Raw genomic sequence first — 21,684 nt, 5'->3', positions numbered from 1 at the left:
CAAAAGAGATAGTCCTTTCTGTGCCTGCTGTTTGTAAGCAAAACATAATGTGATTGTATGCTGAAAGCCCCCTGCCACTCCCAATTACTCTTTTGGCTTAAATTTGTGCCAGGTTGATTCTTTACTCATTGGTAGGATTTCTTTGTAATTTTTTCTCTTTGTGACACAAATGATTTTTATTACCATTATCATTCTAGTAAAAATACAAACATTCCTCCTTCCAGAAGTGATGAAAGCAATACCAGATAGAGAAAAACAGTCAAATTTTCAACTCTGCAACATTTATTGAGGTGGATTAAAAAATTTCTTGTTGAATCCACTAGGAGCTTTTTGATACTGACTTTTAGAAATTGTTCCAATTAATGCATATAAGGATGTTTGCACTGAAAAAGAAATTTCACAGTCTTTCCAGGCTATTGCAGTCAGGTTTCTCAATCTCAAGACAAAATTAAGACTATGCAATATTTTCATGGTGAGGATGCAATTAGCACTTTAAGATTCCCGATGACCAGTACAATTTTTGTTATATAATGAATACAATAGTTATTGAAGCAAATATATTTTAAAACGTATGAGCAAAATGAAACATATGTAAGAAAAATTGTAAAGATAACAGCCTCCATGAATTTAATGTTATCCTTGAATTCTGATTATAGGGATTTAATAATATTGACTATGATTTTTTTTTTTAAATTAGGAAGAAATATTCAGTAGAATTCTCCTTCCTAGAATATACCAATTACATATGAACTTAGAAAAAGAACTGACCAACAAACAGCAAATCCTCTGTCTTGTAAAAAAACTATATGGGCATTCTACATAAAGATGACAGGTATATTTTAATCCCTACTACTTTTGACTATGGACAAAAGATTAATGAATGTGAAGAAAAATGACTAAGAAATAAATGATGATGATGATGATAACATTTCTTAAGCATTTACTATGTCCAGTATTTTAAGAATTCATTTGTCTTTAGACTTAAATGTTTCACCTGAAAGCATAAAGCTCCTAGGAGAAAACATAGGGGAAAACCTCCTTGACATCAGTTTCAGCAATGATTTTTTTACTAAACACCAAAGCACAAGCAAAAAAAGCAAAAATAAACAAGTGGAACTACATTGAACTAGCAAAAGAAACACTCAACAAAATGAAGAAGAAACCTCTGGAATGGGGGAAAATATTTGCAACCATGTATCTGATAGGAGGTTAATATCTGAAATATAAACATACAACTCAATAACAAAAATCAAATAATCCAATTAATAAATGGTCAGAATAACTGAATAGACATTTTTTTGAAAGAGGACATACAAATGGCCAACAGGTATATGAAAAGTTGCACATCTTCACTAATCATCACAGAAATGCAAATTAAAATAACAACAAGCTATCACTTCACAACTGTTTGACTGGTACTATCAAAAGGACAAGTGATATCAAGTATTGGTGAGGATGCAGAGAAAAGAAGCATTTGTGCACTCTTTGTGGGAATGTACATGGTACAAGCAATATGGAAAATAACATGGAGGTTTCACAAAAAATTAAAAATAAAACTACCATATTATCCTCTCCTGGGTATATTCTGATGGATATGAAATCACTATCTCAAGTAAATATCTGTATACATGTGCTCACTACAGCATTATTCACAATGACCAAGACATGGAAATAACCTAAGCATGCCCTGATAGATGAATGGATAAAGAAAATGTTTTATATATATATATATATATATATATATATATATATATATATATATATATATATATATATATATATATATATAGTATATGTGCAATGGAATATTATTCAGCCACTAGAAAGAAGGATATCCTGTCATTTTCAACAACATGGATGGATCTTTAGGGTATTGTGCTGAATGAAACAAGTCAGAGAGAAAGACAAATACTATATGATTTAATTTGTATGTAGAATCTTTTGAAAAGCGAAATAAAAACAGAGAGTAGCATGATGGTTGCCAGGGGGTAAAGAACAGGGGGTGAGATATTGGTCAAAGGATACAAACTTACAGTTCTAAGATAAATAAATCCTGGGAATCTAATGCACAGCAAGTGAGTATGGTTATTAATAATGTATTATGTACTTGAAAGGAGATAAGAGAGTAGGTCTGAAACACTGTTACCAACACACACCAGTAAATTATATGTGTGAAGTGAAGGATATGTTAACAAATCTTATTTTAGGCATTTTGTAGTATATATATATGTATCAAATCATGACATTGTACATCTTATAATCACATATGCTTATGTCAATTTTATCTCAAAGCTGCTGAAATTTTTTAAAATTTATTTATCTTCAAAGCATCTTGAAAACTACATACATTATTGTACCCTTAAATATATATGAGTTAATAAAGAATAAGAATTTGGATAACTTGAGGGGGCTGGCCAAGATGGCAGAGTAGGAAGACCTGGAGCTCACCTCCTCCTATGAGAGCACCAAAATTATAGCTATTTACAGAGCAAGTATTTATAGAACAGCCTGAAGACTAGGAGAAAAGGTTTTCCACAACTAAAGATATAAAGAATTAACCAGAATGAGATAAGTAGGAGAGGTGGAGATGTGGTCCAGTCAAGACCCAAAACTCTGGGTAGGCAACCCTAAAATGGGAGGATAATCACAATTGCAGAGGTTCTTCCTAAGAAATGAGGGGTCTGAAGCCACACTGGGTTCACCAGCCCAGGGGTCCTGCATCAGGAAGGTGAGCTCCAGAAACACCTGGCTTTGAAGTCCAGTGGGACTAGCAAATGAGAGAGCCAGAGGCTGTGGGAACTTCTTAAAGTACGTGCACAAACCCTCACATGCTCCAAGTCCCAAGTCAGCAGCAATAATTTGAAGGAAGAGTGAGTCAGCCAACTTGCTGATCTTAGAGAGACTTTGTGAGGGGTAGCAGGCAAATGGGGCTCTTCTGGGGAACATAGACACTGGCAGTAGCAATTTTGGGGAGCTCATTCTACCACAAAAAGACTAATGTTGGCAAGGACCATTTTGGAATTCTCCCTCTAACCTATTAACTCTAAGGGCTTACTGACACACCAGTGAGCCAGAATGAGGCCCACATCTCCCAGGCCCTGCAGCCCTAAGACCTGGCCACTTGCACTAGCAGGGCAGCACTAGACCTGGACCCTCTGGGCCTCTCAGCCAGATGCCCCAGGACATGGCCCCACTCACCAGTGGACTGACACCATCCCTAGGACTCCCAGGCTGCAGAGACAGCTTTGCAAAGACCCAGCCTTGCCCGCCAGCTTGCTGGCAGCCATGACATAAGGAAGGACCTGGCAGTAAGCAGGCTGGGGCCAGTGATGCCTACCTGCATGCCCACACAACAAAAGAAAGGCACCACTAGAGCATATAGCTTTGGTGACCAGAGAGGAGTCTGCTTCTGGACCCCACAGGACATCTCCTACATAAAACCACATCTCCAAAATTGATAAATGCAACTGACATACCTAATAACATAGAAATTAACTAGACAATTAGGCAAAATAAGGACTCAGAGAAATATGTTTCAAATGAAGAAGAAGAAAACAAAACAAAACAAACAAAACCCAGAAGAACTAAATGAAGGAGAGAGAAGCAACCTATCTAAAAAATACTTCAAGTTAATGATCATAAGGATGCCCAACAAACTCGAGAGAAGATTGGATGAAGAATATGAGGAGATTAACAAAAGAGATAGAAAATATAATGAAGAATGGAGAGAGCTGAAGAATACAATAACTGAAAAAAAATAGACTAGAAGGAGTCCACAGTAGACTAGTAGATTAGATGATACAAAAGAATGAATGATTGAATTGGAAGACAGAGTTGTGGAAATTACCACAAGAGAAGAGAGAAAATAAAATGAATTTTTAAAAATGAGGACATTTTAAGAGATCTCCAGGAAACATCACCATACTATCATTCACATTATAGACATCCCAGAAGGAGAAGAAAGACAAAGGGAGAAGATGTATTTAAGGAGACAGCTGAACACTTCCTTAATGTAGAAATGGAAACAGACATCTAGTTTCAGGAAGCACAAGGAGTCCCAAACAGGATAAACTCATAGAGGTCAAACACCAAGACATAAAATTAAAATGGAAAAATAAGATTAAGAGAGAAGAAGCAACAGAAAAACAAATAGTTACACACAAGGGAACTCCCATAAGGTTATATGCTGACTTCTCAGCAAAAACTTTGCAGGCCAGAAGGAGTGGCATAATATATTCAAAATGATGAAAAGAAAAAAGAAAAAAATCTACAACCAAGAATATATTACCCAGCAAGATTAGCATTCAGACTTGAAGGAGAGATAAAGAGTTTTACAGACAAGCAAAAGCTAAGAGTTCAGCACCACTAAACTGACTTTACAAAAAATGTTAAAGGAACTTCTCTAAGTGAAAAAAATAAAAAAATAACAACTAGAAATATGAAATCTATGAAAGAAAAACTGTCATTGATAAAGGCAAACACACAGTAAATGTAATAGATAAACTACTTATAAAGGTAGTTGGAAGGTTAAAAGACAAAACTAGTAAAATTATATATACACAATATGTTGTTAAAGGATACACCAAAAAAAGATGTAAAATATGATGTTAAATCATTAAACATGGAAAGGGGAAGCAAAAAAGCAGGGATGTCAGAATGTATTCAAACTTAAGATATTATCAATGTAAAAATATCATATATTAATATGTTGTCATATATGAACCACATGGACCTCAAACCAAAAATGCTTAATAGATACACACAGGAATAAAGAAAGGAATCCACACATAACCCTAAAGATAGTCATAAAATCACAAGAGAAGAGAGGAAAAGAAGAAGAAAGGAACAAGAAAGAACTACAAAAACAATGTGAAAACAATTAACAAAATGGTGGTAGGTACATACCTATCAATAACTATGTTAAATGTAAATGGAATAAGTGCTCTAATCAAAAGACTTAGAATGGCAGAATGGATAAAACAACAACATCCATAGACCCATATCTATGCTGCCTACAACAGACTAAATTCATGTTTAAAGACACATACAGGCTGAAAGTGAGGGGATGGGAAAAGGTATTCCATGTAAATGGAAATGAAAAGAAAGCTGGGTTGGCAAAACTTAGACAGAAGTTGGTAACCAGAGACAAAAAAAGAACATTATCTAATGATAAAGGGGTCAATCCAATAAGAACATATAACAATTGTAAGTATATAGGAACCCAACGTAGGAGCACCTAAATACATAAAGTGAAGACAAACAAAAAGGAGAAATTGATAAAAACACAGTAGTAGTAGGGGGCTTTAATAACCCACCTAGGTCAATGGAAAAATCATCCAAACAAAAAATCAATAAAGAAACACTGGTATTAAATAACACATGAGACCCAATGGAAACAGTTTCCTTGGGCCATATCTCCATGCCCTAAGTATCTTATTTTAAAAAGAAAAGAAAAGTGCTGACTCATGAGGTGAGGGTTACACTATTTATAACATGCAAATCTCTTGAAACATTGCCTTGTACCTGAAAATCTCTAAATAGTATAACATGCCATAATTGAAAACTGCTAAAGTTTACTTATTTTCCAAGTGTTATGAACATATTTGATTCAATTATATTAGCTCATATACTATTGCAAGTGCACACTCATATGGATTTGAAATCTTTTAAAATATGTAATCCTATTAATTAAAATATTAATCATCCACAAAACTTACACCTAACTTAACATGCATTTTTAATCTAATTGTCAAAAATGGCTTAGATAAGTATAATAATATTTTAAGACACCAACTACAATAGGATTCATTTAGATTAAGTGTTTCACTGAGCATTTGATGAATACATATTTTGGAAAAATAATATAGTGCTAAAAATGTTTAATAATATTATTCATTAGGAATAAGATACATAGTCTTATTCTAACACCTACAGTATCATAAAGAATTGCAAGAGGCAGTAATGTTGTGTTCTGATAAAAGATATTAAAGAGATTATATGAATTACAACTCTATTTTGGTATAAATTAGCTTTTGACATAATACCTTAATGCCAATCTCTTTAAAATATTTTATTTACCAGAACATAACTATGACTAAAAATAAATGATGACAGTACTACCATTACTTCTAATAAAAATATCTAAAATAGCTTGAGTATTTACTGGGTTAAAATACATTTCCACATGTTAAAATAACAGTGATAAGATATTAGAACATATACTGATATATATTTTATTTACATAGTGTAGAAGGAAGATATTTGTGTCAGTTAGAAGTATTGCTTTAATAGAAAGATGCATTATTTTTTTTGTTTTTTAATCTCTTGAATGCAGAATATTGCTTTGGGGAATTCATAATGTTTTATGTATAATGTTGATATACATCAATAATTTTAGCAGTAAAAGCACTTTATGCTGAGCTGATTGCACTGTATTATTTATCTTACCAGAAAATTAAAAAATAAATAAATAAAAACTCCTCAGAAGATGCTTTTTAGAATAAAAGAATTGCACCTGAAGTGCTAAAAATCATTTAAGGTATGGTAATCCTTTCAATATACTGAACAAAATAAAATAACATTAAAAATTACTAAAGTACTGAAAATAGCTGTAAATGATGAGAAAATATAGAATCACTGACACATGAAAAGCTGCTCATCAGAAAGGAAAAGGAAAAGGCTAAACCATGAGCAAAATTTCATTAGAGCAAAATTCTAAAACAGTGCATATTTATTCATTTTTTTCAGGTTGGAAATCAACTCTGTCCTACTTCACAATAAATAGTATACATTTTGGTTATAAATGGAAGAATGTCCAGAAACAGTAAAGGGGTTGTAAAAGAGAATTAATATTTTTTTGTTATGTTTCCACTAGAGATAAAATTCTGTACTAAACATCATCTCAGCATGTTAAAAGAATATTTCAAAAAGAAGGAAGGAAGGGAGGGAAGGAGGGAGGAAGGAAGGAAGAAAAGAAAAAAAAACAAAACAAAAGAAAGTGTAGGAGGGAAGAAAAGAAAGAAAACGAGAAGAGAAGAAGGAAGGAAGGAAAAAAGAAAGGAAGGTAGAAAAACAAAATCACAAAATGCTAAATTGCTCATTCAGTGTTCATGACCAAATATAAGACCCAGTTCATGATTTCAGTTTGTATAGTCTTACCATTCCAAATAACTTTCAAATTGTTTATCACCTCAGTAATATCATCACCTGCATCCTATTTTATACCCATATATGTTGGCTCAATTTATTTGAATTCTCTTTTAAATACAAGAAAAATTGTTATTCAAAACACACTTCTGTGCCTTAACCATTGTTTTAAAAATATTCACTTTGTTCGAATTTTTAATATACATTAAAGATAATTTCCACATTTCTAAGAATAGTGAATACTGTAAAATTCAAAGCTGTTATTCTACACAATATAAAAAGAATCTTATCTTTGTAAAGTACATTGTATATAAAATATATTTGGCATTGACATATTTATAGTACAATCAAGAAGCTGGATTTAATTTAAAATTCATCTACAACTGATTTTCTTATGATTTATTGCATATATTCATGCATATGCACACACACACATGCATACATACACAGAGCTACTTACATAATTTCCCCTTTTGGTTACTTATTACTTAAAGATTCTGGTTATTTTGCTTTTTTCTTAACATTTAATGCATATTACTTAATATTAGACTATATTAACATCAACAAAAACACAATAGTTGCTCTCAAGCTATCAACAAAAAACATTAATATTGAATACTTTCAGAATTGTTCAAAGGGATTGACTCCAAGATAATAAAATTTCAAAGGTATCCTACATACCTTGCAGCATGTGTTGTCTTATAATCTTCAAAATATATCCCTACAGGCTTCAGTTCAATACATATCATATGTAATTCAGTAAAAGGAATATTTTGAATATTCTTCAAACCTTTGGAAATAGATACAGAAGGCAGAATCCAACCCGAGAGCAATCTTACAATCAATTGTAGTAAATAAAAATATGAACAACAATTAAAACAAAATGATGGAATATAATAAAGTGTGACATATATAATGACACATTTATAAAGTGGGAAGAATTATGAACTTCATGATTTGGGAAACTTTGTTTAAATATAGAGTACAGTTAGCACAAGATAAATTTCACATTGCCTGAAGGTGTTTTTAATGGTCCTGTCCTCTGATACTGATCTATTACTTAGGAACTTCCCAGAAATTCGAAAGCTTTGAAGGACTGGCCAGTGAATTAATATTTTGTTTGTGTGTTTGTTTTTACCTCATAAGGAATTATAGTCTATCATATGGAACTATGAGTTTTCCTTCATTTCTAAATAATGCATTAGTGATTTCACCAATATTGTTCTCATAGGCAGAAAACTTCTGTGCTCAGAAACCTATGGACCTTCCACTTACATTTTTGGACAAGATGGAGTAACAGAAGCTAGATTTACTTTCCCACTGGAAGCAATCACAAAGCAGAGAAAACATATGCAACAACAGTTTGCAAGACACTGGACATGATGGAATGAAAGACAGTGACCCCTGAAATATGGAAAACAAAGAAACTGAGCCTTATTTTTGTCAGTTTACTACTTTGAATTTCCAGCATGAAGTGCAGGGAGTTGAAGACCTCTGCAGAGCCAGGCAGATGCCATGAGGTGAGGAGTAGAGCTGTTATTCAGGGGAGGGATGTAGCTAGAGATTACAGTGCAGAGAACAAGAGAGGAGAGAGAGCTGGAAATGAATGTTGCTACACCAAACTTGATGGCAAATGTAACAATTTACATGACCTTGAACATATTTTTGGTATTTAGGTACACTGTTACTTTGGACAGCAAGAAAAAGCTACCTTGTAAGGGACTCATTTTTTTTTTTTTTTGGATACTTCTCTATGAAACAGGTGAGCAAATGGACTAGAAGACCTTATCATGAATTCCAAGTGACATAAAGGGTCCACCTGGGTCTAGTGATTAACAATTTAAAGTTATACAAGTCTTCATCATTGCATGTGTTTATTTAAACATATTCAGATACTGGAGTGGGCACAGAGTAGTTAAGAAAATTTTAGCGCAACCAAGAGAGTACTAAGAAATCAGAACTAGACAAGAATTGAAGGCATAATCAGAAAAGGTTTCTGTTCTTCAAACTTTATCTACCTTTTCCTGTTTCTTTTCATACTCCAAAATCAATTTGACAGTCAATTCATATCATTTTATTTGTTAATTTATTTATTTACATTTGTTATTTCATTGCTATATTTAGATTTTTATCATTATTTTATTCTTTATCTTTGTCAAGATTTTTACTAATGTTTTTATGTATTCTTTCTACATTTATGAAGATTTTATTTTCTTAATTTTATTTCATTTAAAATTCTACTTTTGTCCTTTGGAAGTTGTATACTATGTTTTTAAATCAATATCTCACCCCACTGCCATATTGACTGTATAGGGCTACTTATATTGAATAACTATAATATTTGTGAGGTTATATCTTTTCAAAAACAAAAATATAAATGGGCATTGTTCAGGAGATTTAATCCAAATAATATTTCCTCATGCTTTTGCCTCTGGTAACTGGTTGTTGCTTGTGTTTGTTTATCACACAAACTGGGAGAGGGCAAATGCATTCTTTTATGTATGTGAAATGCCAGATCCATACTAAGGAGATATTTTGAATATATGGAAACACAGTTTGCCTGCTTGCTATAGCTGTTGCCAGGCTCCATCTTTTTGTTCAAGTCTTCGATTTGCCAAGACTTAGCCTCAATAGCTATGTGAATCATTGCATTAATCTTACCTCTTTTATATCATCTGCACTCCTGACAGATGGCGCCAAAGTATTACTGATAGTGCTCTCAGGGATTTAGAAAATTTATCTGTTAAAATAGGAATTAAAGCTACATGAAATGATTGAAATATATTTTCAATTGGAAATTAATCAAGAAAATGTTTTAGAGTCTCAGTTTTTATTAAATGCTAACAACCCTCATTAGAAAAAGATAATCATTCCCACCTCACCCCACCCCCACCCTCAGGGCTCAACTCAAAATGTAACTGTATTTTGTAATTTCATTTACCAATATCATATATTATCACTGTATAATTTGTATTTTTTTCATTAGCTTATTTAAAATATACAATATAGGGTGTGGTCAAGATGGTGGAGTAGGAAGATCCTGAACACAGCTCCTCCAATAGGCACATTAAAATTACAACTATTTACAGAGATTTAATAAATGAAAATGACCTCAAGACTAGTGGAAAATATTTTTCACAATTGAAGGTGTATAGAAGGAACCACAGCAAGATGGGTAGGAGAGGAGGACGTGGTATAGTCAAGACTCAAACCTCTGGGTAGGTGACCCACAAATAGGAGAATAACCATAATTTCAGAGGCTGTCCCCAAGAAGCAAGGGATCTGCACCCCACATTGGGCTCCTCAGCCTGATGGTCTTGCATGGGGAAGTTGAGCTCCCAGAATATCTGGTTTTGAATGCTAGCGGGGCTTGTGTATGGGAGACGTAAAGAACTGTATAAAAGAGAGATTTCTCTCTTAAAGTGTGCATACAAAATATTATATGCTCTGGGGGCCAGCGCAGAAATTTGAAAGAAGCCTGGGACAGACCCACTTGCTGATCTTGGAGAGCCTCCTGGAAAGGCAGAAGGCAACTGGTACTCCCCAGGAACATAGACACTGGTGGTGGTCATTTTCGGGAGCTCATAGTACTACAAGGACAATGGTACTAGCAAGCACTACTTTGGAGACCTCCCTCTAACCTATTAGTACCTGGGGCTTGCCCACCCACCAGCCATTTGACATCAATCTCTGGAACTCCTGGGCCAAGCTAGCTCCATGGGACCCTGACTACCAACCAGCAGGCTGGCTCGAGTGCCACAACATCTCAGCCCCCACAGGCAGCTGCTACAGGACCTGGCTCCACTCACCAGAGGGTGAGCAGCCTCCACATGAGGCAAGGACTGGCAGCTAAGCAGACCAGGGTCCAGACCCACCAGAATAAAAGAGCCCACACAGCCCACACAGGGAGCACCCCTAGATCATTTTTCTCTGGTGACAAAAGGGAGTGTGTTCCTAAGCTCCATAGAATGTCTCCTACATAAGGTCACTTCTCCAAGATCAGGAAACATAACCAACCTAACCAATATATGTAAATAAGAACAGATAATTAGGCAAAATGAGGTGACAGAAATAGTTTCTAAAAGAAGGAGCAGGATAAAACACCAGAAGAACTACACAAAGTGGAGATGAGCAACTTACCCACTACAGAATTCAAGTTAGTAATAAAAAAGATACTCAACAAACTTGAGAAAAATGTATGAAAGCTATGAGAAGTATATTTAAGAATTAATTTTATTTTGGATGCCAAAGACCTCCAACAAAGACAAATTACTGCTATGTGGAATCCGATAATATCAGGCCGAATTATTCTTGTGCAAGGGGGTCATGTAGAATGACCCAAAGGAAATATTTTAAAGGTAAAATTAGTTCAGGATTGTGACTAATCTTCTGTTGAACAGTACAACTTCTATTAGATATTTTCAGCTCCAAATCTATACTAAGAACCAATTTATTACTTCCTATGTCTAAATTCTATCTTATGACAAGTGCTACAGTGAAATGTAATTTTATACAAAAATAACTCTTTAAAAGAGCTAATAGTAAGCTGTCAGAAATTTTTATATATATAAATATATTTGTTTCAAGTCCTGCTATTTCTTAATTTAAAAGATCATGTTTAATTTGAAAAAAGAGAAAAATTAAAACAAGATTTAAATATATATATATATATATATATATATATATATATATATATATATATATATACACTAATGAGAATTTTGTACTTTTTAAAAACTTTTATTGGGGTATAGTTGATTTACAATGTTGTGTTAGTTTCTTCTGTACAGCAAAATGAATCAGTTGTACCTATACATATATCCACTCTTTTTTTTTTTTTTTTTTTTTTTTGCTGTACGCAGGCCTCTCACTGCTGTGGCCTCTCCCGTTGCGGAGCACAGGCTCCGGACACACAGGCTCCGCGGCCATGGCTCGCGGGCCCAGCCGCTGCGCGGCATGTGGGATCTTCCGGGATAGGGGCACGAACCCGTGTCCCCTGCATCGGCAGGCGGACTCTCAACCACTGCGCCACCAGGGAAGCCCATATCCACTCTTTTTAAGATTCCTTTCCCATATAGGTCATTACAGAATATTGAGTAGAATTCCCTGTGCTATACAGTAGGTCCTTATTAGTTATTTATTTTATATACAATAGTGTATATATGTCAATCCCAATCTCCCAATTTATTCCTCCCCCTCCTTCCCTCCAGTAACCATAAGATTGTTTTCTACATCTGTGACTCTATTTCTGTTTTGTAAATAAGTTCATTTGTACCATTTTTTTAGATTCCACATATAAGCAATATCATATGATATTTGTCTTTCTCTGTTTGACATACTTCACTTAGTATGATCATCTCTAGGCCCATTCATCTTGCTGCAAATGGCCTTATTTCATTTTTTTTTTTCTTTCGATAAGCGGGCCTCTCACTGTTGTGGCTTCTCCCGTTGTGGAGCACAGGCTCTGGATGCGCAGGCTCAGCGGCCATGGCCCACAGACCCAGCTGCTCCGTGGCATGTGGGATCTTCCCAGACCGGGGCATGAACCCATGTCCCGTGCATCGGCAGGCAGACTCACAACCACTGCACCGCCAGGGAAGCCCCCTATTTCATTCTTTTTTATGGCTAATATGCCATTGCATATATGTACTACATATTTTTTCCTCTGTCGATGGATATTTAGGTTGCTTCCATGTCTTGACTATTGTAAAGAGTGCTGCAATGAATATTGGGGTGCATGTACCTTTTTGGCTTGTGGTTTTCTCCAGATATATGCCCAGGAATGGGATTGCTGGATCATATGGTAGCTCTATTTTCAGTTTTATAAGGAACTTCCATACTGTTCTCCATAGCAGCTGCACCAATTTACATTTGTGCCAACAGTGTAGAAGGGTTCCCTTTTATCCACACTCTCTCCAGCATTTATTGTTTGTAGACTTTTTGATGATGGCCATTCTGATTGGTGTGAGTTGGTAGCTCATTGTAGTTTTGATTTGCATTTTCTGATAATTTGTGATGTTGAGCATCTTTTCATATGCTTTTTGGCCATCTGTATGCCTTCTTTAGAGAAATGTCTATATAGATCTTTGGCCCATTTTTTGATTGGGCTTTTGGTTGTTTTTGACATAGAGCTGCATGAGCTGTTTGTATATTTTGGAGATTAATCCCTTGTTGGTCGCTTCATTTGCAAATATTTTCTCCTATTCTGTCTTTTGGTTTTGTTTACATTTAATTTGACCAAAGAGGAAAGGGAATTAAAACAAGATTTTTTTAAAGTATATAGTCTAATGAGAATTTTGTGCCTGTTTTAAATTGTTCTAAGAATATTAAATCCCAAATAAGAAATTCAATTCTATTATTTAATTTATTTTTTTCTAAAAAATGATATTCATATACTGCTGACCTTTAAAATGTCTTTAGGGCTCTAAGTATGAAACTAGCACCTTGTTTTTCAAAGTCTTCTAGCTGACCAAGTAATTAATTTAAACATTTAGAAACCCCAGTCTATGTTGAAAATCATGTTATCATCATGAATATTTTGGTGTATTTTTTCAGATATTTTCATATGCATTAATATGTGATTACTAGAGAGAATGAGAGAAAGAAAAGCTTGATTTTAAGACAGGTTTTTATGAAATATAATGCTATACATTGTCAGTTTTCTCTTAACAGAGAATAACATAAATGATGTTTCAGGTAAGTACATATAGATTTAAATGGCTTTTAATAGTTAAAAATTATTTTATAATATTTATTTATCAGAATTTATCTAAGCTCTACTCAGTGATTAACAAATATGGTGTTTACAATTTTAGCATTACATTTATTTTGTAAATATATTGAATCCCTCTGAGGCAAATCCATTTCTGAAACATAAACTTTTAGATATGTAATTGTCGAATTAAGGGATACATATTTCAAATTTTGTGATATTTCTTAGTTTCTCTCATTTACTTAACAAATATTTATTGAGTGCCTACCTTAAGCCTGGTACTCTTTTGAGCACTTGAAGTGTATCGCTGGAAAAAACAAAAAATACACTTGCCTTTGAAGAGCAAATTTTCAAGCAGGCAAATTAGATTTTATGTATTTTATGAAATGGGAGTCCTACGTTATTTTTACATAGTTATTATCCAAATATCATAGTAGAGTTTATTGGAAATTGTGTCTTTTCCACTGCAATCTACGAAAAAACTCATTTATTTATTGTTATTTTTTCTAAGTTCTTTACAGTTTTTCATTGATGCCTTTATCTAGCCTTGGACCAGTATTAAATACCATAGTTTATAAAATATTTTGACATGTGGTGGAGCTAATCTTATGTCAGTCTGTTAAAATAACTGTCATATTAAGAATCAGTTTAAATATTATCATTTCATGTATCTGTTAAGTTGTTCCTTATACATTGATTTATAGCAGTACTTCAGTTGCTTTCAATCTCATATTTCAGTTTTATTTACCTCATAGTAGTCATCATATTATCTTTTCTAAATGTTGATTTACTTGTTTAAAATCACATTTCTTCCAGTGAAATGTAAGCTTCATAAAAACAGGGATCCTGGCTGAATATGGCACTGCTCTCTGCTAATACCTACCTCACTAAGGAAGATGCCTTGCACGTAGGAGATAATAATAATTGTTGAAAGCATAGATCAGTAGAAAAACTATATACTTATTACACACAATCCACAATTTCTGAATCACATTTTTTCTGTGTGTTTGAATGCTTGCACAAAACTCAGTTTCTCAAAATGTAAGTAACTATGGCCAATAATACTGTTACAGATAAAAATGGCAAAGTAGTGGTTTCAATTTGTTTCTGAAAATATGGCAGTCACTAAACTAAGGAAATAATCATGAGTGTCAGCACATGTAATTCTCATTATCACAACAACCTTATGAAGCTTGTGTTTTTTTGTTCCTTCTTTATTGTGAAATAATATGTAGACTAAAAAATGCATAAACCATATGTGTACTAACAGGTAAGTATAAGCAGTTTACTGTCAAATCTAGAAATAGAGCCGTACCTGTATTCCAGAAGCCTCTCAAAGGTCACTAATGGTCTACACTTCTAACTTCCCTCTAGAGACAAAGACTACTTTGACTTTTTTAAAAGTTCATCTTTGCTTTTCTTTTCCATTCTATTGCATAAGTCTATATCCCTAAATAATATAGCTTTATATTGTTTGTCTTTGTGTTTTCTATGAGTGGAATAGTAGGGTAGATATTCTCCTTAGTTTGCTTATTTCACTCAATGTGTTTGTGAGATCAAACTATAGTGTTTATGGGATCCTTAACATTGCTCTTGAGTAAATCAATAGAGAATGTATCTCACTCTATTAGTTTATTTCATAGTTGATAGTTGATGAGCTTCTAGGTTCCAATTTGGAGCTTGTACATGTAAAGTTTGCGTAAATATTATTGTGCATGGATTTTGGTGTCAGTATATGTGAGTTTCTCTAGGTATATATTTAGTACTCAAAGTTCTGGGAGATATTTCAGCTTTTCTAGATAATGTCAACTTATTTTCCACATTACTCATAACATTAACACTCCTAAAAGTATATGAAATTTATTTATGTTCCTCCTGATCACCAATATTTAGTATTATCCAATTTTTATTTTCCTATCATTCCAAAGTAAATCTAAGAGAATATATTTATGGTTCTAAATTTTAGTTTTTGTTTAATAATATTGGGTACCTTTTAACATAGTGTCCATTTGTATTTCTCTTTTGAAGTGTAAAAGTATTTTGCTGATGTTTTTCTTGATTTGTCTGCTTTCTTCCTTATTATTTATACAAATGGTTAATATACACTTGATACTTGTCCTTGGTTGAGTCTAAGAGTGGAAAATATTTTCTGTCACTTCATTAATGTTAATTTGATAAAAATTTTAATTATAAGGTGAAGTATTAATTATTTTCTTAGTGGTTAATAATTTCTGCATTTTGTTGTACTATAATTTTTACCTTTAAATCACAGAGATAACACTCTTTCCTAAGTTTCAAAATATTTTTTAGATTTTCTTTTATAAATAGGTATTGATTCTCTTTGGGATTGAATTTCACATATGGTATGAAGTAGGAATTCAACTTTTAAAATCTATTTACTGCCCCAAATATCCTAGCTTTTTTTTTATTAGAAAGTCTGCCCTTTCACTGCCTCATTCAAATATTGTCTCTAGAAATGCATGGGTCTGTTTCTGAGTTCATTTTATTCCTTTACTCTCTTTAGCCTTGTGCCAGTACCTGATAATCTTAAATACTACAACTTTATAGAAGGTCTTGACATTTGGTGGATAAAATTCTTCAAAGGCATTTTTTTCCCAATAATATATTGCCTGTTCTTGGTCTTTTTCATTTTCAAATGTATTTAAAAATCAAGTTGTTATGTTTGATTTTCTTTTTTAAATTTCATGACTATTTTAGAATTTTTTGAAGTTGTAAAATCATTTGGGGAAGAAATAGTATCTTTATACTATTGACTATTTTAATCTGTAAATATGATATATCTCTCATTTTCAGACTTCATATTTTGGATTGTTTTCATTAATGACATTTAAAAAATTCCACTTGCTAATTTTTGTTGCTTGCACATAAAAATATGACTCTTTTTAAACAACGTCTTTGTATCCTCCATCTACTTGTCAAAGTCTTCATTCTAGTAAACTTTTCTAGTTAACTTTTGAAATTTTGTTAAGTATAAAATTATATTATTTGTTAATAGATTTTTAAAATATTTGTATATATATATATATATATATATATATATATATATATATATATATATAAACTTTATAATTAATATATATATTGTATTGCCTATCCTCACTGGCTGGGGTGATTAGTAACAGAAATCAAATTGAATTTGAAAAGAAATGATAGCTATTAATGTCTTTGCCTAGTTTCTGGTATCGAAGAGATTACTTTCAGTGTTTTATCAAACATATTTGTTGTAGGTTTATGTATGAAAAAGTCATCCATGCTTTCAAATAGATTTCATCAAGAGTTATTTTCTCAAAACATTCTAAAACTAAATTATTTTTGTTAATCCCAAAATCTATATCATTGTGGTTCATCCTGTGCTAACTTGTTTCTTTATGTGTTGGGCTTTATTTGACTATATTATCTTTTTCATCCTGAAATTTCTTCTCCAAAGAGAATCCTTGTTTTCTCATACCAAATATATGGAGTATCTTTTAAAACTAAATCAATAGATTAAATCATCTTGTGACATACTGATGATAAATAAATCACAAATATACTAAAAATGTAGCTCAATTTTGTATCCTCAGTTGAGCATATCAGCAAAATTTTAGAAATTGCCCTGTGTTTTATTGTCTTTTAATTTTCCTTTAAATATATGAATATTCAGAAATTTACTACACATGGCTTACATGGTGAATGAAATAAGTAAATATTAGTTTCACTGATAACTCAATAAACACCAGAAATCTTTTATTTATTTTACTCACAACTTTGTACTAGGTTGTTTTTGTTAATCCATATTCAAACATATTTATTCATATTTTCTATCTCTATGGTTAATTTTAGTTCATATGAAAGGTTATGGAATTGACAAAACTAAATTGAATCACATAAGAATTCCTGATAGTGGCAGGATAAAATCAGAGACAAATTATCCACAACATAAAGCTTTCTATACATAAACAGCAACATAGTTAGCTGTTTATAGAAAAAAAAAATAAATCCAAGCAGTAACACTTTAATTTTCACAATGTCCATATGAGAAATGAGCAATGGAGGATTCAGAACACATAAAACCATTTTGAGTAAGGTATATGAGAAAGTTCAAAGCTGTTATAGAAATCATTTTTAATCTTTAGTTTGTCAATCTTTATTATAGAGTTTGTGAAGCTCATGCTGAAATTAATTTCAGTAGTTTTTAAGACACCTACATAAAGTACATTTATTTTATTGAAAAATTATATTCACATAGAAAGAAAAACTGATATGAAAGGATTAATTTGTTAGTTTATTTTCTGTGAATTTAAGTTCTATAAACATAGTCAATTAACAGAGATAGGGGAATATAAATCTGGAGTTATACAGGGAAAGTTCTGCACAACTGAGTTCTGAAATCATTTGAAATAATTGAAATAAGTAAATTTGAAAAAGGTAAATTGGATATTAAAGCTTTTTTAGAAAAAAATGTTTTTTTTGAAAAAAAACTTAATATGGTCATAATTCAAAGCATTATTTGACTGTACACTATAATTATTTTATCTCTTTGTGCTATTTCTCAATGTTCATAGAACCTAATAAGAATTACAATCAAATAGTCACCATTAATCATAGATATATGTATTACATGACTTCAGTTTATAACTAAGGGACCTGTATTATTGTGACTTTTTAAAACTTGGATTCAAATAATCATACCTTTTTTAAAGAATAACTAAATATATCAAAATTAAATCCATTTGAAATAATATGCTTAAATTATTTTTATGCTCATCAATATGGCTAAATATATTTGATGTTCTGTGCTTAATATTCTCAAACTTAGATAAGATCAGTGTATAAATAATAGCATTACATTTTTTGTTTTGCCTACCAGGCCCAAATGTAATCTTAAAAGGGTTTTCCTTGTAATCATATATATATATTAATGTGAATAGCTCTGTGTTTTAAAGTTTTGAAATTTCTTTCAGGAAGTCATGATTGCAAATATCATTTTGATGTGACAGACATTAGTAGTGTTTTTCAATATCTACTTTCCTTTCCTTCCAGTCAGGGAACACTGAATTTCTCAACCCTGTTACTTTCAGGCAGGGTTCTCCACCTATTTCAGCTCAAGGACTTTAGTAGAAGTGATGTATGTCAATTCAGGGCCGCAACATGAATTAACCTTTGTACAAGACCTTCCAGTAGCCTCTTTCTTCCTACCCCAGTGAAACTGAAGGAGGCCTTGTTGTGAAGATGGTAAAGCCAAAAAGATCAACAGCCTCCAAGGTAGATGCAAAGAGCCAATAGTAAGAACTGTTGGTGCCAATATAAGGAAGTGTCTCAAGAGGTAAGCACTTTCTGTACTCTAGAATTGTAAATGTTTTGGAAAGTTCTAAAAAGACTAGAAAATTATTGATACAAAATAGTAAAAAGTAGTTAACAGCTTATTAAACATACACTATTGTATGTAATTTTGGCAACAGTGAATCCAAAAGAGTGAAGTTCACTCAAGACGCTCAGGCTTCATGATAATATATAGGATCATATGATATCACTTTTACATGGAATCTAAAATAATGATATAAATGAACTTATTTGCAGAACAGACATAAACTCACAGACATAGAAAATAAACTTATGGTTACCAGAGGGGAAAGGAGGTGGGAGGGGGGAGATGAATTAGGACTTTGGGATTAACATATACACAGTACTGTGCATAAAATAGATAAACCACAAGGCCCTACTGTATAGCACAGGGAAGTACATTCAATATCTTAAAATAATGTGTTATATACATATATTCTTTTTCAGATATAGTTATATATGGCTGAATCACTTTACTGTACACTTGAAGCTAACACAACATTGCAAATTAACTACACTTCAATTAAAAAAAAAAAGGTCAGAACAGAAAAAAAGATTTAACTCTCTGAATCTCTTCTAGTGCACCGGACTGGTTTGGGAACTGTAACACATTAATGATAAGGCAGCACCAATCCTTTGTGTAGATGGAGAGACTTTGTCCTGCTAAAGGCTCATGTCACCACTAGATGTACCAGCTGGGAGCAGATGGTGGCCTATTCAGGGAGAAGGAAACTTCCACCCTTTCTTCTCTTTTGATTGTTCACAGTTGCCACTCAGCTTGTTGAAAGGAATAAATAATTATAGGTGTTAAAACGGAGTTGTGTTGTATCTGGCTATGCCTGTTCTTCAACAATGTGAACCCAGGTAGTTGTTTTAACCTTGAGGTACAGTGCCTCAGAATAAAACACTTATATGTGTAAAATATCCTTCATTTGAAAATATGAGTCAATGTGTCCATTTCAGTTGATAAGTTAATATTCCATGAATGTGATTGAAAGCATACCAAATCAATGAAGTATCATTCTGGAATTTTAAAAGACAAATTACAATATGCTGCCATTTGCAAATAAAAAAAACAAAAAGAGATGAGAAAAAATTAACCACTCACTTTTGAAAATATGAATATAAGAAAACACAATGATATATTGAGAATTTTTGGACAGCATCTCAACACTTCTTCACCCTTCTTTTGCATTCATGTACATTCAATGTCATAAACTAATCAATTGCACAGCATATATGCATCTTTCTCAGTAAGTAGCTGAGAAAGATATTACTGCATTCCAGTTTTGATAATCATTCTATAATTAAAGTTCCAATGTATGTTTAAATGAGCCTATCTCAACTTTATTTTAACCTATGATCCATTTTGGTAAATATCAAACTCTTAAGTTTTCCATTAATGTCATTTGAGTTTCAAAATAAATTAGGCATTGTCACCAAGAACATGTCAAATCAATGATAATATTAGTAAAAAAATTATAATTTGAAAGATAAGATCATTGTGTGCTTAAGGTCTGACTGTTTGTCAGGAAGTTCACTCTCCTAGGAAGTAAAGAAGTTTAAACACAATATAGGTCACTCTCAATGTCAAATCTGTTTTACTCTTTAGTTTCCAAGCTAAAATTTATTGTAAAATTTGTTTGACTTTTTACTTCTGAACTGATTGACAAAAGATATTAGTCCTTGAGAATTAAGTAGAAAAAGTTTCACTGTTGTCTTTTTGTCCTTGCAAGCCCCCACTCTCTCTATGTCAATAATTAACTCAGAACTACTCAGATATGGATTCCCTCCAGTGTTTCAAAAAACTGTCAGCACTCCAGCATATTTGATAATGGCTTACACTAGTATACCATCTCTGTGTTGATATACTAATGATGCATCACTATCAGAAACAGATTAAAGAGAAAATTCACTTTAACTACAGGATCTAAGTTATATTAAGACAAAATATATTCAGAAGGCATACTCAGACACAAAGAAGCAGTGTGTCCGGAAGTGTCCTAGGCCAAGTCAGCAGAAGTAGTTAAGAATTAATTTTGTAGAGATGTTAGAAATAAAAAAAATAATAATAATACAAATAGGAAGGAAGAAACGAGGGAAGGAAGAAACAAAGAATGAAGCTCATCTTTTCATGAAAATATCTGATTTATTAGAATCTTTCTTTTTTGTAATTGTTTAAATCCATTCTTAATACTTTAAATTTACAAAATAAATAAATAAATTACATTAGAAGAACAAAACACACACAGTAAGATTTTACATTCTGAAGCTCCTCACTGCCAATAAATGTGTACCGTTAGAAAGTCAACTCTATGTGCTAATAAAGGCATGTTACTGAGATAATAAATAATACTTGTAGCATAGCATTTATATAAGAAATGCAATTCAGATTACAGTGGTAATTCTTTTGAATGACTATGTTATTAAATGGTGACCACTTATTTCTTATTCCCAATTCAACCTTTCTACATCTATCAGGT

Source organism: Mesoplodon bidens (assembly GCF_964165515.1).
Source record: "Mesoplodon bidens genome assembly, chromosome: 17".
NCBI classification, from domain to species: domain Eukaryota; kingdom Metazoa; phylum Chordata; class Mammalia; order Artiodactyla; family Ziphiidae; genus Mesoplodon; species Mesoplodon bidens.
Note: the sequence above shows the minus strand (reverse complement) of the source record.